Source organism: Lepisma saccharinum, chromosome 7 (genome assembly GCF_977018435.1).
Source record: "Lepisma saccharinum chromosome 7, izLepSacc3.1, whole genome shotgun sequence".
NCBI classification, from domain to species: domain Eukaryota; kingdom Metazoa; phylum Arthropoda; class Insecta; order Zygentoma; family Lepismatidae; genus Lepisma; species Lepisma saccharinum.
In genome coordinates, this window is record NC_139235.1 from 45,699,717 (window position 1) to 45,708,435 (window position 8,719).

Sequence of the window (8,719 nt, forward strand, 5' to 3'; positions counted from 1 at the left end):
TGGGAAAATAACTAGTAGCTTATTTCTTCTGTTCATTCTCATGTTAACAGATTTGTTTTCTTGGATAAATAAAATTGAACGTGTAAATTAAAAGGTTTACATGTGCACGAAGCGGAAGAGCAACTCGATCGAGTATCGTGGTGAGACAAGATGACTTGGCACATCGTTTCAACTCGTGAATGAGAATGCATATCTTGTTCGCGATTTGATTTCAAGTTAAAAACACCTGTCTGGTCTTGTTCGCTTATCGATTTCAAAGCATAAATCGGTATCGTTACTCCAATGAGACGAGATTCTCGGACAGTACATTTTACACAGAGTGTCTCTCATCATCTCACCAACTTTGGAAGGGTTGGCCCTGTTTTCATTGCGATTTTGTAATGTCCTGCTACTTGTGAAACTGATTCACTTCCAACAATTTCAGTCGCCTCTGTGGAGGAGTGGTTAGAACAGTGCGCTAAGAGGAATCTCGGAATTGAGTGTCACTTCATCAATTTCATTATATCATCACTGATTTTCATGTTCGCGATTAGCCAAAGTGGCAGAATAGCAAAGCCTGGGCAAAAGTGGTATCCCGAGCCGCTATGTGTTTCCACCGAATATCGGCCTCAGGACTCCCTGCCCTCGTGCCGCGATGTGCTAACCACTCCGCCACGGGGGCCGGCCCTCCCCATCACATCTCTGTTTTATACTAAAGGCTATGATTGAATATGAATTTAAAATTTTGTGTGCGTCACTTAGGCTATTTTGCACCCTTCACTTTATACGGGATCCAGCCCCTTACCAGAACTAAAATAACATAACTGTAATGTCCTGTAGTAACTAAAATATTAAAATAATCTGACCGGTTAAAAGCTGAGGCTGTAAAGGCACTCAGCACACATAAGGACAAAACACAGGACAACACACACACACACACATTCCTACGAAAATTATACTGGCCGTAGGTATAGACGCCAGAGCCTCGTTAGTCTGCAAAATGCAGTCCAGGGTGTACTACATGGAAGTGAGGTTGACAATTGGGTGTACTACGTGGAAGGATCATCCCTTACATCCCTTAAACTATATTTCTCGAGACCCTTGATGTGCTAACCACGCCGGCATACATTATAGAATACTTGAGTTAGTTTTGTCAATATTAAGTTTATTGATTGCATTTTTGTTTTGCAATGATTTTGCGCACTGAATTTTCATATTTATCTTTGCTTTTCATTTGTGTTTTACTTTTATTTTGTATATAATGCTGTGTTTCTATTGGTGTAAATTTGTGATTCGTCTCTAATAACGTTATCATTCCAATGTGATTTAAATTTTAATCTTCTAATCTCACGTGTATAATATGTAAGTATATGTATGTACACATGCATACAGAGAGAAAGAGAGAGCGATTGTATTGGGAAATTGCATGATATGATCGTTAGAGGGGAAATCCCCACCGTTCCCCGCATAATTTCAAATTTGTTCCTTGTATTACACAAAATATATTAAATTAATGTTATAACAAATTGAATATCCATTATAGATCGGATTATAAGAAATTGTGTATAACTGCGTGTGTGAGCGTGTGTTTGTCTCTCAGGTTCTTTATTAAAAAAATCAGAAAAACAGAACATAATGTAGTATTCAAATATAAGAAGACCTTCATTTCACGAGTCCACTTATAATTAATTCATTATCATGTGGTTTGTTCTATTAGGTAATTCTTAACTGAATATAAAAAATTGTAAGTTATAATTTTTGTTTTAATACGTTTGTTATTTTCACTAAAGGTTTATCATTTGAACTTGTGCTTGCTGCTTGTATTACGTCATTTTTGGATTTGGAGTAACAGAAAACAAAGGTGTTTATTGTTTGATCTTGCTTTAGAAAATAATGATTGGTTGATTGATTTCGTTTATTTTACTTCGATTTTCTGTCACTTTTTTTTGGGTAATCGCGAAGATCAGGATGAGTAATGAGGTGTACTAACCACTCCACCATGGAGGCCGGCGCTTTAGAAAATAATTAAAAGCAACAATAGCTTTCCACACTAAGTATTTTGTGTTGCAAATTATAAATTACTGCCCCCCTTTTCTGATTCACCCTAATAGCATAGTGGTTAACGCTGTCATGTATTAAATTGGTCTGCTTGGCAAAAATTGTTATAAGTCCACTTTTATGCTCCAATAGGCTAAGCGGGTCTCCCCGATGGCGTGGTGATAAGGTCGCCGGTAATCAAGGGGTACCGTGTTCAATACAAAGTGGAGGTTCGGATCCCACTTTAAACTGTAGGTCCAGTCCCGACTATCCTATCTGCACATAAAGTGGACTTAAACAATAACAACTCAAAATAGGCTAATCGGAATATTGTAATCAAGAGGTCTGTGCCTAACACCTTCCCAAAATTTTTTCAAGACTCCCCTAATATATTTACTAACATTTAATTTCTTGTAATTTTAGCGCTAATGGTTTGGCCGAACTTGAAACTACAGGACAAATTTGTTGGCTGTTCTTCGCTGCCCGTCATGGGCTGAGGTTGCGCGCTCTCTCTCTGCAAACAACACTCCTTCGTTCAAAGAGTCGCTAAAGTGTGCCACGACTCTTTGAACGAAGGAAAGAGTCGACTCGCGAGCATGCTCCTTCCCCTCTCATCGTACACGGCACATTTCAGCCAGCTTTACTCAACTAGGGGTAGGGAAAAGGAACAGAGAGGACCCCCCTCCCTCTCCTCTCCAGTCCCCATTTGCTGCCCGCAGAATCGACTTGCTTTCTTTCAAAAATTCCGGCCGCCAGGCGAGTATACACTTGCGCATGCGCCTTCCTCGCAAAATTCGTGGAAAGGAGAGGGAATAATGGAATAATAGTTGCTTGGCGGGCGGAGGAGTCGTGGCACACATACGACTCTTTGAACGTGTCGTTCAATTCTGGTGAACGAGTCGTTCACCGCTCACAAGAGAGAGTCGTTACTTTTGAACGACTCGTTCACGAACGACCCATCACTACTTGAGCGGCAGAAAAGAGCACATGTTTGCTTGCAAATGGATGGCCCGCAGTCGGACACACGCAGGCACCGCCAAGCTTTCTCTGCAAGTCTTCCATCCCCAATATCCGCCGACAGCTATTTTACCCCGAGGGTGGCAAGCTGGTCAAGGGAGCTACAAGGACAGGGCAGATTGTTTTGTATCTTGGGAGTCTAGTCAGTCCGGAGAGGGGAGGGGAATTTCTCACAACTCAAAGGAAGCAGGAAATCCTTTTTTGTATAAACCCATTTAACCCTCCCAAAACAATGTATGTGAAAGCCTGGGGCGCACAATATCTTTTATCCATCTTCACGTACTGCATTTACAAGTTTGCCATTTAGTGTCAATTTCTGCTCATTTTGGCTAATTGTAATGGTGGGGATGATTGGAGATGAGTTCAAAATAGATGAACCAAAGAAAAATAATTCCCAGATCGAGACTCAAACCCGGGAACATTGGTGAGGAGATCGAAAGTCAACCACTGAATAGCTTGGCCACCAATCTGGTTCCCTAATTTACAATCTCCATTGCAACTTTTAAGTTATGTCTGACGATTAGTTACATTTATTATATTATCACCATATATTCGATATCTCATTAATTTGTGACTTACTTCTTTCGTCTCAGCCTAATCATCACATCAGTGGCGTGCCCAGGATTTTCAAAAGGGAGGTGTTACGTACACTTTTTCTGGTAGTCAGCTCTTATTTTGCCATATTTTCCATTTGACGATCTTTTCTTTAGGAATATTTGGCTAAAGGGAGTATATAAGCCCCCCTCCTTGGGTACGCCACTGGGTGTAGAGGATGCCCCCTCAATGCAATAGGAGGTGTATGTAAGGGCTCAACAATGTTCTCTCCGGTATCCTGAAATTTTGTGTGAAACCAGTATTCATATAGCGTTGTTTATACGGATTAAAAATCAAGAGATGTGTACCAACATTGAAAAAATTCGAACTGGAAACTCTTTGACACGAGCTCTGAATTAAGAAAACACTCTTAATTTTTTTTTTTAATGTCGATGAGCTGTGAATGAATGGACAAACGCCAGCAATTAGCTATCTTGCAACCGTCACATTATTCGGGATCCAGCGGCTTACCATATCTATAGACATAATTGTAATGTCGAACGACTAAAATATTCTTACTTGGGTTAAAACCTGAGTCTGTAAAGGGGCTATCAGAACACACAAGGACTACACACACACACAGCCCTACAAGGATTATACGGCCACAGGTTCAGATTCCAGAGCCTCGTTTGTCTGCCAAATATAGTCCAGGGCACAGACTAGAAATGTGTACTGTGGTGTGTGAGTTAAGAATACCGAAAATAAATTCCCGACTCGGTGTTGATTACTATTATTTTATTATGTAGGAGGTGCTAGAGTGATTTCCCAGTGACATGTCAAGACGACGTATTCAATAATAAGCAGGCTTTGGCAAATTGCCAATCAATAGGATGGGAAAGCCTTTTATGAACTTTTTACAGAAAGCCGACGCCAAGAAAGTCCCTTTCCCTTTCATATTCAAATAAGAGCCGAGATAAAGGATGGTTGATTGATTTATTTGCTGTTATAAGTCCACTTTATGCAGAGTAAGGTTAATCGGGACTGGACCTAGAGTTTAAAGTGGGATCCGAACCACTATAATAATAATATTAATAATAATAAATTTTCTTTATTCAGCGGGCGAGGTTCAGCCAAGGGCTGCTCTGCCACCTAACCCTTGTCAATATGAGAATACATATGAGATGATATAACTTATGGAGCAGTAAGTTAAACGTAAAAATAATAATAATAATAAATTAAAAAATGAAGAAAGAGAAAAAAATACATAGGAATTAGTTGCATACAAAAAAATGTGTGTAAATAGAAATACAAAAGACAATAGTAATAATAATACAATTCCTTATAGTGAGTGACATGATACCTTCAGTATGTGCCCCGACTCTGCCATTGTTCCATTAACAGCAGATCTTTTATTTTACCTTTGAAATGTAATTGGTTGTTTACACTAGCGATATTTGCAGGCAATGCATTCCATGCTTTGGGAGCCAAAAAGGAGAAAGATGATTTGTAGGCCGTGGTAGAGTGATGGGGTAAATCGAAGTTGTTCCGCTTACGGGTAGCATACTGATGGATTTCCCTACGGGAATGCATCTTCTCAAACAGGTACTGCGGTTTACCTTCTGTCAGTATGCGGCGTATGAAACAGAGATAGTGCAACTTCCTTCTGTTTGCCATGGTAAGAACATGATTACTATTTAAGAATGGAAGAATATGATCGGATCTTTTGGCTTGAAAAATGTATCGGAAGCACGCATTTTGCACCATTTGTATTTTTTTACTGAGTTTTTGCGAGAGTTGAGGGCCGTAAACATTATCACAATAGTCGAACAATGGGTAGATTAATGCTTGGATGAGTCTTAGCTTGCATTCCGCAGGGAGGAAGTCACGGAAACGATTCAGATTCCTAAGTGTCCCATAAGCTTTCCTACATTGCGTCTTTACATGTTCTGTCAAATCAAAAATTTCGTCAAAAATCAGACCAAAATTTTTAGCAGTGTTATTCCTGACAATGGGCAAATTGTTTATTTTGAGCTCGATCTTAATATTTTTAATTAACGACCTTGAATAATTAGAACCAATGATCATGAAAGTGGATTTTTCTGGATTTATTTTAAGACCGTTAGATACACACCAGTTACTGACGATGTTCAAGTCAGAATTTAGTGACTGAAGATTATGTTCCAACGAAGCGTAATGATCTGAGAAATATAACTGGGTATCGTCTGCGTAAAAATGTGGAGTGAAAAATCTTATGACTTGCTGCAAATCTGCAGTGTAAAGGGTAAAGAGGAGGGGGCCTAATATCGATCCTTGCGGCACGCCTGCTTTCAGCGTTATAGATTGAGACACGTGAGATGGTGAATTATGTAATACGACCCTTTGACGTCTGTTAAATAGATATGTTACAAACCAGTTTAATGTTGAAGGAGAAAACTTGTAATATTTAAGTTTGGCTAATATTAAATCATGCTGCACAGTGTCAAAAGCCTTACTGAGATCCAGAAGTACTAAAATAGTGACTTGCTGTTTATCAATGGCATAGAGAATATCACCGGGTATCGAACCCGGGACCCCTTGATTACAAGGTTACGATGCAACCACTGCACCATACGATGCAACCTTGTTAAACCATAAAATAAGTTAGACACCCTACATTCTAGTTAAACTCGAGTCCCCATTTGTCTTGTATTTTTGGTTATTTTATTTTAATTTTCTTTACATTAGCCATCTGCTGTGATCTTAGCTCGCGTTAATTCGAAGAAAACCCTTAAAATTTTTCAACGCCATCTCCTGGTGGGGACTTGCGGACCTCCTGGAGAGAAACTGAAGGTAAGGCGCTGTGCGCTCTCCCTAACGAGGAGTATCAGAACTACCAAGAGTGCTCAGAAAACTACCGGTGCTCAGTCAAGCGTGGTGAAGGGTGGCGGCCATAAGCGGGATTGCTCTGGATATAAAATTACTTACTCTGTGGTTATACCGTACTTGTCGATAGTCTTTCGTTCCCATAATGGCGGCCGCGCGAGATGTAAACAACGTATCACTTCACACTTTTAAAATACGATAACTATCCAACCGAGAGGAATATCGCATCGCATTAAATCGTTTTAGGTAGAGAAGAACGGCGCTGATAAAATACGTACTTTACAACGTTTACTATACACGTATGGAAGAATATTTTAGCTTTTTCAATTGTAAACATGCCTTTCGTGTTGCATGCACTCGGAAGCCACAGACAAAAAAAAGGCTACTTTACAAACTCACAGAATATCTTCACATGGCCAAACTTTGCTCTGATTGGCTGTTCCACAGAATCTAGTCGAAGAAGTTAGTAGCAATTAGGCCCGTATTCATAGTCGTTTCTCAAGAAAGGAAAGCGTCTTGAGACCTCTCTTAAGACGCCATGCTGTTTCATAAACGTATCTCAAGATACTAGCCAAGAGACGGTTTGCTTCACCATCTTGGATAAGAACAGTCTGTGCCAAGAGACACTTTTGGCGTTTCATAGTTCTCTCTCAAGATCCATCTTAAGATTCGCTGTTTCATAGACACTTCTTGGCAGCGTAAGAGCGATATTCGGTCTCTTAAGATCCTGTATTCGCCAAGAGAACGAAACAGGTCTCTTGAGATAACGAATGTTCTCTTGAGAAAATAAAAATGGACGTTGCAGTTAGAAACTATGATAAAGAGGATGCATATTTTGAAGATTTTCTCATTGCAACAGCTGTTTTGTCCAGTTTTTATGCCTCAGTTTTGCACCAGGTATGTAAATTGAACTACTCTCTACGTAATTATCTTAGTTTGAGGAAACATAAACCTTGTTAATTGGTTGTACTGCCTCTCTTTCTTCGGTTTATTGATTCATAAAGAAAAGTGTAATCCTGTATTATAATAATATTGCTTCTGCATGAACATTATTTGATTCTGAAGTAGTGCATCGATTTGTTACTCAGTTGTGTAGCAAAATAATGGAATACAATAGAATTTCGGTGCCGTTAATCCAATGTACTCCCTCGAGAATTGTTTTGTTTTCTTTTTAATGGACAGATTTCGATGTTTTACGTAATATTAAATTGGTTCCAACTCGCGGAAAACACAAATAACGGATGTATTTGATTCCAAAGTATGACCGGCGTAAGTTAAAACCTTCCATCTACGGTTACTTTCGCCGCCTTTTATTAGTAAAAAAAACCGTTTATGTGCACACAAAAAGAGCGAAAGAACACGTCAACTCCAAACCTAACACTCCTAACTTAACGACGAAAAATTTTAGCTCCTGTTGTGGAATGTCGTGCTGGGTGCTATATTCACTTGCAAGAAGCCCTCAGGCTGTTTCACAATAAGGTAACAGACGTACTTTATTTCACAATGACACATCTGTGCGAGCTAAAAATAGTGAAAAACCTCAACATTTAACATAAACCATGCAAGGCATTTACTTTCTTGAGGGAGTACAGATTGTTAAGGGTACCTAGTATTTATATTTTGGGCAACTACTGGCACAATGTGGTGAGACCAGATATATCTTTCACACATTTTCAATGTATGTATGTCAAATTACTCACACTAACTTGGGAAAATAAACAAGACAATAACAGTTAATCAAACTACCTAACCTGTGCACTATGGAAGTTTCTGATTATTTTTAGACACACAAATGGAATACCTAACTGCCCTCCCTAACATGCAGTGCAAAAGATAGAATACAAGAAAATATTTGTGTCTTAAAAATAAATTTCCACAGTGACAAATCACGAGACCTGGTGAAAATAGCCCCAAAGCTTGGTTCATCACCTGGTGAATGAAGGTAGTCGCTGATTTTATTTTATTACTACAGTATATATGATTACACAAAAATATATGATTTAACATGAACATATTTGAACAAGCATAATTGTGAAATCATGAATATTTCTCTTCTATTTTTCATTCCAAAGGTGTACACAGAAGAGGCTGTATCCCTTCAGATAATTTTTATTTGACATAAATTAATATAGGTCCAAACTCTGCTTTTGTAATTTCGATATTCTCATAGTACACACATGCGTTTACATAAATCATATTCTACATGTGCCTATAAGCAAATACTGAACAGGTTTTCTGATGAGAATAATTTTACCATCCTGCTCGTGTGCACTTATGCAAGTAGTTTAGG